The following is an 8,993-nucleotide window of genomic DNA, read 5'->3' as shown; positions in this document are numbered from 1 at the left end:
GGCCCGCGCATGCGCGGGTTTCGCGCAAATACGCGATGACGTCATCCGCGCATGCGCGGGTTGGAGTCTTCCAATCCGCGCATGCGCGGCTGACGTCATATGACGCGTCAGCCGGCGCTAACTCCGGCAAGCGGGCTTAACGAAATTCGTTAAGCCCGTGATGCCAGAGCTTACGGCGTCGGGCTGCTAGCCCCGACCGGGGACCAGAATCGGTTCCCGGTCGGGAAGGGGGGGGGGCTGGAATCAAACCCGCCCGGATTTGACGCCAGCCTTACGATTTCTCCCGTTTTGGGAGAATCGCGCCCTAAGTGCTTTTAGTTGAAATATAATTTTTCTATGACAGTGTTATTATAACCACTGTGGCGGACCTGGTCTCTTCCTCTTGTTTGACAGACCCCAGGTCTAATCCCTGTTCTGTGCCAATTTAGTTCATCTCGGTTTTTGTAGAAATTTCAACCCAATGCCTCAGGGACAGGGAAAGCTGGAATCAAAGCAATAAGACAATCAGGTCCTGATCAGGAAACAGTGATTCCTGATGGGAAGCATACATATATAGATTGGATCAATCAAGGGTTAGAGAACTGGTCAAAATTATAAGGGATTTTAATCAAACTAATAGGGAAAAACCGTTTCTACTGGTTAACGAGTCTGTAATTAGAGAGCATAATTTTAAAATAATCATTAAAAAAAAATGATGGGTGTGTTTCGAAGAACAAATCTTTATTCAGATAAAAACAGAAAGTGCTGGAAAAACAGTAGCTTGTGGCGAGAGAAACAGGAGTTCATGTTTCGAGTGCGATGTGACTCTTCGAACTTTGATTCTATTCCCTTTCTTCTGCCTCCACAGATGCTGTCAGACCTGCTGAGTTTTCCCAGCATCCTCTGCTTCGATTTCAGTATTTGCTTTTTAGTCTTTCCTTCGAGGGTAGTTTGGACGTGGCGTTCCAGCTGGAAAGAGCAAAATTGATGATACATTTTTAAATGGATGTGGATAAATGTTTGAAGTAGCACTTAGAAACGAAAAGACTACAGGGATAGTTCGCTTTCAAAGAGCCAGGATGGGCTGATTGGCTTATTTTGGTCTGTCAAATCCGATCACTGAATTCTATGATCAGGGAAGAGAAATAAAATGTATCCTGTTCATCTATTCAAGTCTAGTTTCTTTGGTATCTTCCAAAACCCTTTGTCATCGTTATTCTATTTTCAGATTAAATTCTGATGAAGTCGATGGCCCCATTGAAGAATATGAAACTCGAGGTATGTCCAGTCTCGAGTGGTGCAGTGCCAGAGTTGGTGTGGAATTATCCAATAGTTTAAATTGAGTCCTTTAAATAAAACAGTATAAGGTGTGGCTTGCATGATTTCAATTGGAATTAAGAGATGATTTGAATGAAGCATTTTAGACTGTAGTGATTTATCACATCTCAAAGTACTTGATATTTATTACTATGAAAAGTATAGCCGGGGGTCTCAATATCCATATGTCTACATAGTTGATACTACCCCTGATAGTGCAGTACACCCTTAGTACTGCGTTGGGGAGGGGCAACACGGTGGCACAGTGATTAGCATTGCTGCCTACGGCGCTGAGGACCTGGGTTCGAATCCCGGCCCTGGGTCACTGTCTGTGAGGAGTTTGCACATTCTCCCCGTGTCTGCATGGGTTTCGCTCCCACAACCCAAAGATTAGGGCAGCACGGTAGCATAGTGGTTAGCATAAATGCTTCACAGCTCCAGGGTCCCAGGTTCGATTCCCGGCTGGGTCACTGTCTGTGCGGAGTCTGCACGTCCTCCCCGTGTGTGCGTGGGTTTCCTCTGGGTGCTCCGGTTTCCTCCCACAGTCCAAAGATGTGCGGGTTAGGTGGATTGGCCATGATAAGTTGCCCTTAGTGTCCTAATAAAGTAAGGTTAAGGGGGGGTTATTGGGATACGGGTTACGTGGGTTTGAGTAGGGTGATCATGGCTCGGCACAACATCGAGGGCCGAAGGGCCTGTTCTGTGCTGTACTGTTCTATTCTATGTGCAGGCTAGGTGGATTGGCCACGCTAAATTGCCCCTTAATTGGAAAAAATAATTGGGTACTCTAAATTTTTTTTTTAAAGAAGTACTGCGTTGGGAGAGTTCAGCTTAGACTCACGTCTGTTACTTCCAGATTTGACCTTTCCAACACACTTCTGGTTAGCCTCCCAGCTTCAACCGTCCGCAAACGTAAGATCATCATTAGGGGGCCTCACGGTAGCATGGTGGTTAGCATCAATGCTTCACAGCTCCAGGGTCCCAGGTTCGATTCCCGGCTGGGTCACTGTCTGTGTGGAGTCTGCACGTCCTCCCCGTGTGTGCGTGGGTTTCCTCCTGGTGCTCCGGTTTCCTCCCACAGTCCAAAGATGTGCGGGTTAGGTGGATTGGCCATGCTAAATTGCCCGTAGTGTAAGGTTAATGGGGGGATTGTTGGGTTACGGGTATACGGGTTACGTGGGTTTAAAGTAGGGTGATCATTGTTTGGCACAACATCGAGGGCCGAAGGGCCTGTTCTGTGCTGTACTGTTCTATGTTCTATCTCAACCTCAGCCTGTGCCTGAACTGGCACGTGTTCGCCAATCACCCCTACAGTCGAAGTCCGACATTGGCTTGTAGTTAAGCAATGCCTTGATTTTGAAATCCTCGTTTTTGGTTTCAATTCCCTCAGTCTTCCCCATGTCTGTAGCTTTCGCCAGGCCAACAACCTTCTGAGATCTCGGTTTTCCTCCAATTCTCGCTTCGTGCACATCCCTGATTTGAATTATTCCACCACTGGCAGCTATGCTTTCAACGAGCAAAGCTCTCTAATTCCCTCGCTAAACCTCTCTGGCTCTCTTTCCTCCATTAAAACCTTCCACTTTGATCAAGCTTTTAGCCATCTCCTTATGGGTTTGGTGTCAGATTTTGTTTTCTAATGGTCTTGTGAAGCACCTTAGAATGTGAAATGAAATGAAAATGGCTCATTGTCACGAGTAGGCTTCAAATGAAGTTAGTGAAAAGCCCCTAGTCGCCACATTCCGGCGCCTGTTCGGGGAGGCTGGTACGGGAATCGAACCGTGCTGCTGGCCTGCCTTGGTCTGCTTTCAAAGCCAGCGATTTAGCCCAGTGTGCTAAACCAGCCCCAGTGCTAACCAGCCCCAGAATGTTTTACAATGTTAAAAGTGCTGTATGAATATAAATTGTTATTATTGAGTGCGGTTGAATTGATAAATTTAGTTCTACAATCAGTAGATTTTTGCTATTTAAGGGATATCGGATGAAGGTGAGGCTGGGGCCTCATGGTGGTTAGCATCAATGCTTCACAGCTCCAGGGTCCCAGGTTCGATTCCCGGCTGGGTCACTGTCTGTGCGGAGTCTGCACGTCCTCCCCCTGTGTGCGTGGGTTTCCTCCGGGTGCTCCGGTTTCCACCCACAGTCCAAAGATGTGCGGGTTAGGTGGATTGGCCATGCTAAATTGCCCGTAGTGTAAGGTTAAGGGGGGGTTGTTGGGTTACGGGTATAGGGTGGATACGTGGGTTTGAGTAGGGTGATCATTGCTCGGCACAACATCGAGGGCCGAAGGGCCTGTTCTGTGCTGTACTGTTCTATGTTCTAAGGTGGGTGGATGGAGTTGGGAAACAGATCAGCCATGTTCTCATTAAATGACAGAAAAGGTTTGAGAGGCTGCGCATCCTCCTCCTAGTCCTAAACACAAGGTTAATGGTTTTGAACAGCAAGGCTCTATTAGACATTTAGTTTCTTCTATAAGCTGCACGTTCCTCAATGAATCAAATGTGTTTGCTTCTTCTCCTCTTTAGCCGCAGAATGGCCTCAGCTCGTCACTATGCCCTTTAACAGACATGGTAAAGATCACAGACACCCAGGCTGCTTGGGATTGGCCGCTTCTGCAGCTCGCACTGCTGGGCAAGGGGCTTCGATTGGCTAAGCTGATATCACACAACCAGAGAGAGAGACCGAGTCCCCACAGGCGGGGGAATCCCCAGGGTGGAGGTGACAACAAACCAAAAATCGAGTGAAGTTTTGTGTGGGTGAGATCAGACTTCAAACCGAACACCCTCTAAATCATTCCAAAAACAGTGGCGGGCTGCTGAGGGTGTGGGTGGGGGCCACACGTCAATTGAAATGGGCAAATAAAAACCTCCAGAATGGCTTAAGCAAGTTCTCCTCTTCAGCCATTTTCATAAACAATTCCGATTTACAAAACCGATACTAAGGATTGTTTCCTTAGTGTTCAAACAGTGTCATTCACAACCTCAGGGTGTCCAAAGTGCTTTGCAGGCAATTAATCACTTTTAACATGTCAGTCATTGTTGCAATGTAGGAAATGCATATGAACATACAAAATAGGAGAAGTAGGCCATTTGGCCCCTCAAGCCTGCTCCACCATTCAGTGGCTGATCTGTAGGTGCGGAGTTCCATATTCCCTATCTGCCCCGAATAACCATCTATTCACTTGTTGAACAAGAATCTATCGACCACCATGTTAAAAATATTCAGTAACCCCCATCTCTACCACCAACTGAGGCAGAGAGTTTCAAAGTCACACAACCCTCGGAGAAAAAAATTCTCCTCATCTCTGTCCGAAAAGGGCGAGCCCTAATTTTAAAACGGTGCCCTCTAGGTCTGGACTCACCCACAAGAGGAAACATCCTTTCAATGTCCACCTTGTCAATACCATTCAGGATCTTATACACTCCGATCAAGTCACACGTCACTCTTCTAACCTACAGTTAACACGCTCAGCCTTTCCAACCTACCCCGGTAAACCTCATCTCAATCGCCGCCGTTATTTCCATATTATCTACTCTTAACTCTCAATTCTCAGACTCCAGAGAACCAACAATCACTTTAAAACATAGAACATAGAAAATACAGCACAGAACAGGCCCTTCGGCCCACGATTTTGTGCCGAACTTTTGTCTTAGATTAAGAACAAATTAATCTACACCCCAACATTCTACCGTAATCCATGTACCTATCCAATAGTCGCTTGAAGGTCCCTAATGTTTCCGACTCAACTACTTCCACAGGCAGTGCATTCCATGCCCCCACTACTCTCTGGGTAAAGAACCTACCTCTGACATCCCCTCTATATCTTCCACCATTATCTTAAATTTATGTCCCCTTGTAATGGTTTGTTCCACCCGGGGAAAAAGTCTCTGACTGTCTACTCTATCTATTCCCCTGATCATCTTATAAACCTCTCTCAAGTCGCCCCTCATCCTTCTCCGTTCTAATGAGAAAAGGCCCAGCACCCTCAACCTTTCCTCGTATGACCTACTCTCCATTCCAGGCAACATCCTGGTAAATCTCCTTTGCACCTTTTCCAAAGCTTCCACATCCTTCCTAAAATGAGGCGACCAGAACTGCACACAGTACTCCAAATGTGGCCTGACCAAGGTTTTGTACAGCTGCATCATCACCTCACGACTCTTAAATTCAATCCCTCTGCTAATGAACGCTAGCACACCATAGGCCTTCTTCACAGCTCTATCCACTTGAGTGGCAACTTTCAAAGATCTATGAACATAGACCCCAAGATCTCTCTGCTCCTCCACATTGCCAAGAACCCTACCGTTAACCCTGTATTCCGCATTCATATTTGTCCTTCCAAAATGGACAACCTCACACTTGTCAGGGTTAAACTCCATCTGCCACTTCTCAGCCCAGCTCTGCATCCTATCTATGTCTCTTTGAAGCCGACAACAGCCTTCCTCACTATCCACAACTCCACCAATCTTCGTATCATCTGCAAATTTACTGACCCACCCTTCAACTCCCTCATCCAAGTCATTAATGAAAATCACAAACAGCAGAGGACCCAGAACTGATCCCTGCGGTACGCCACTGGTAACTGGGCTCCAGGCTGAATATTTGCCATCCACCACCACTCTCTGACTTCTATCGGTTAGCCAGTTTGTTATCCAACTGGCCAAATTTCCCACTATCCCATGCCTCCTTACTTTCTGCATAAGCCTACCATGGGGAACCTTATCAAATGCCTTACTAAAATCCATGTACACCACGTCCACTGCTTTACCTTCATCCACGTGCTTGGCCACCTCAAAGAATTCAATAAGACTTGTGAGGCAAGACCTACCCCTCACAAATCCGTGCTGACTATCCCTAATCAAGCAATGTCTTTCCAGATGCTCAGAAATCCTATCCCTCAGTATCCTTTCCATTACTTTGCCTACCACCGAAGTAAGACTAACTGGCCTGTAATTCCCAGGGTTATCCCTATTCCCTTTTTTGAACAGGGGCATGGCATTCGCCACTCTCCAATCCTCTGGTACCACCCCTGTTGACTTTACTTACTTTTTTCCTTTTTAAATACGTGGAGAAACTCTTGCTGTCTGTTTATACGTTCCTAGCTAGGTTCCTCTCGTACTCTAAAAAAAAATTTCTCCTGATTTTATTCATTCTCTACTGTTCTTTATATTCTGACAAATAATTTGACCTGCCACTCATCTTTGCACAGTTATACGAGGTGGGATTCTCTAATAATGGGGCTAAGTCCCCAGGCTGCCGTGGAACAACCCCCCCCCCCCCCCCCCCCCCCCCACCTCCAGGACGGTCCCCGCCGTGTGGGAGCTGAGTAATCCACACCAGCGGGACTCGGCCAAACGCGTCGGCCACTCGGCCCCTCGGGGCCCGGAGAATCGCCGGGGGGGGGGGGGGGGGGGGGGGCTGTCAATGGCCCACGATCGCCGTGGCGGCAATCCCGGCGGTGCCCGGAAAACAGCACCGGAGAACGGAGAAGCTGGCATCAGGGCGGCCGCGCCTCCCCGGGATTCTCCAACCCGACGCCTGATCGGACAATCCCAGCCATGGTTTTTCCTTACATTTCCTTAATGTCTTTAGTTAACCATGGATGGTGGGTCCATCCTTTAGAATCTTTCATTACAGTACGATTATACCCATTTTGAACATTTTCAAATATCCCCTTACATGTATGCAGAAATGGTATGCAGCAAGTCTGTGAGGAAGGATAGACAGGTTATTGGCCAACGTTGCACTCTGTGGAATGGGTTAAAGTGTGTCTGTTTCAATGCAAGGAGTGTCAGGAATAAGGGAGATGAATTTAGAGCATGGATCAGTACTTGGAACTACGATGTTGTGGCCATTACAGAGACATGGATTTCACAGGGGCAGGAATGGTTGTTAGATGTTCCGGGGTTTAGATGTTTTAAGAAGAATAGGGAGGGAGGTAAAAGAGGAGGGGGAGTGGTACTGTGAATTCGGGAATACATCACAGCTGCAGAAAAGGAGGTAGTTGAGGAGGGTTTGTCTACTGAGTCAGTATGGGTGGAAGTCAGAAACAAGAAAGGAGCAGTCACTTTATTGGGAGTTTTCTATAGACCCCCAAATAGCAGCAGAGAGATAGAGGAACAGATTGGGCGGCAGATCTTGGAAAAGTGCAGAAGCAACAGAGTTGTTGTCATGGGTGACTTCAACTTCCCTAATATTGACTGGAACCTCCTTACTGCAAATGGTTTGGATGGAGCAGATTTTGTCAGGTGTGTACAGGAAGGATTCCTGACTCAATATGTAGATCGGCCGACTAGGGGGGGGTGGCCATATTGGACTTGGTGCTCGGCAACGAACCAGGCCAGGTGTCTAATGTCTCGGTGGGAAAGCATTTCGGTGACAGTGAGCACAACTCCTTGACCTTTACCATAGTCATGGAGAGGGAGAGGAACAGACAGTATGGGAAGGTATTTCATTGGGGGAAGGGAAATTATGCTGCTGTTAGACAGGAGCTGAGGAGCATAAATTGGGAACAATTGTTCTTGGGGAAACGCACAACAGTAATGTGGGGATTGTTTAAGGAGCACTTGCTGCGAGTGCTGAATAGTTTTGTCCCACTGAGACGAGGAAGGAATGGTAGGGTTAAGGAGCCTTGGATGACAAGAGAAGTGGAGTTTCTAGTCAAGAGGAAGAAGGAAGCTTACGTAAGGTTGAGGAAGCAAGGATCTGACTCGGCTCTAGAGGGTTACAAGGTAGCCAGGAAGGAACTCAAAAATGGACTGAGGAGAGCTAGAAGGGTCATCAAAAAGCCCTGGCGGGAAGGATTAGGGAAAACCCCAAGGTGTTCTACACTTATGTGTGAAATAAGAGGTGATCAGAGTGAGAGTGGGGCCGATCAGGGATAGTGGACGGAAATTGTGCCTGGAGTCTGAAGAGATGGGGGAGGCCCTAAATGAATACTTTGCTTCAGTATTCACTGGAGAGAGGGGCCTTGTTGCTCATGAGAACAGCGTGAACCAGGTTAATAGACTCGAACAGGTTGATAGAGCATAGAACATAGAACAGTACAGCACAGAACAGGCCCTTCGGCCCTCGATGTTGTGCCGAGCAATGATCACCCTACTCAAACCCACGTATCCACCCTATACCTGTAACCCAACAACCCCCCCTTAACCTTACTTTTTAGGACACTACGGGCAATTTAGCATGGCCAATCCACCTAACCCGCACATCTTTGGACTGTGGGAGGAAACCGGAGCACCCGGAGGAAACCCACGCACACACGGGGAGGACGTGCAGACTCCGCACAGACAGTGACCCAGCCGGGAACCGAACCTGGGACCCTGGAGCTGTGAGGATGTGCTGGAAATTTTGAAAAGCATCAGGATAGACAAGTCCCCTGGGCCTGACGGGATATACCCAAGGTTACTACGGGAAGCGAGGGAGGAGATTGCTGCGCCATTGGCGATGATCTTTGCGTCCTCACTCTCCATTGGAGTAGTACTGGATGATTGGAGGGAGGCGAATGTTGTTCCCCTGTTCAAGAAAGGGAATAGGGAAATCCCTGGGAATTACAGACCCATCAGTATTATGTCTGTGGTGAGCAAAATATTGGAACGGATTCTGAGAGATAGGATTTATGATTATTTAGAAAAACAGTTTGTTTAAAGATAGTCAGCCTGGCTTTGTGAGGGGCAGGTCATGCCTCACAAGCCTCATTGAAT

Source organism: Scyliorhinus canicula, chromosome 28, assembly GCF_902713615.1.
Source record: "Scyliorhinus canicula chromosome 28, sScyCan1.1, whole genome shotgun sequence".
NCBI classification, from domain to species: Eukaryota; Metazoa; Chordata; class Chondrichthyes; order Carcharhiniformes; family Scyliorhinidae; genus Scyliorhinus; species Scyliorhinus canicula.
The sequence above is the reverse complement of the archived record's forward strand: the minus strand, read 5'-3'. Positions refer to the sequence as shown.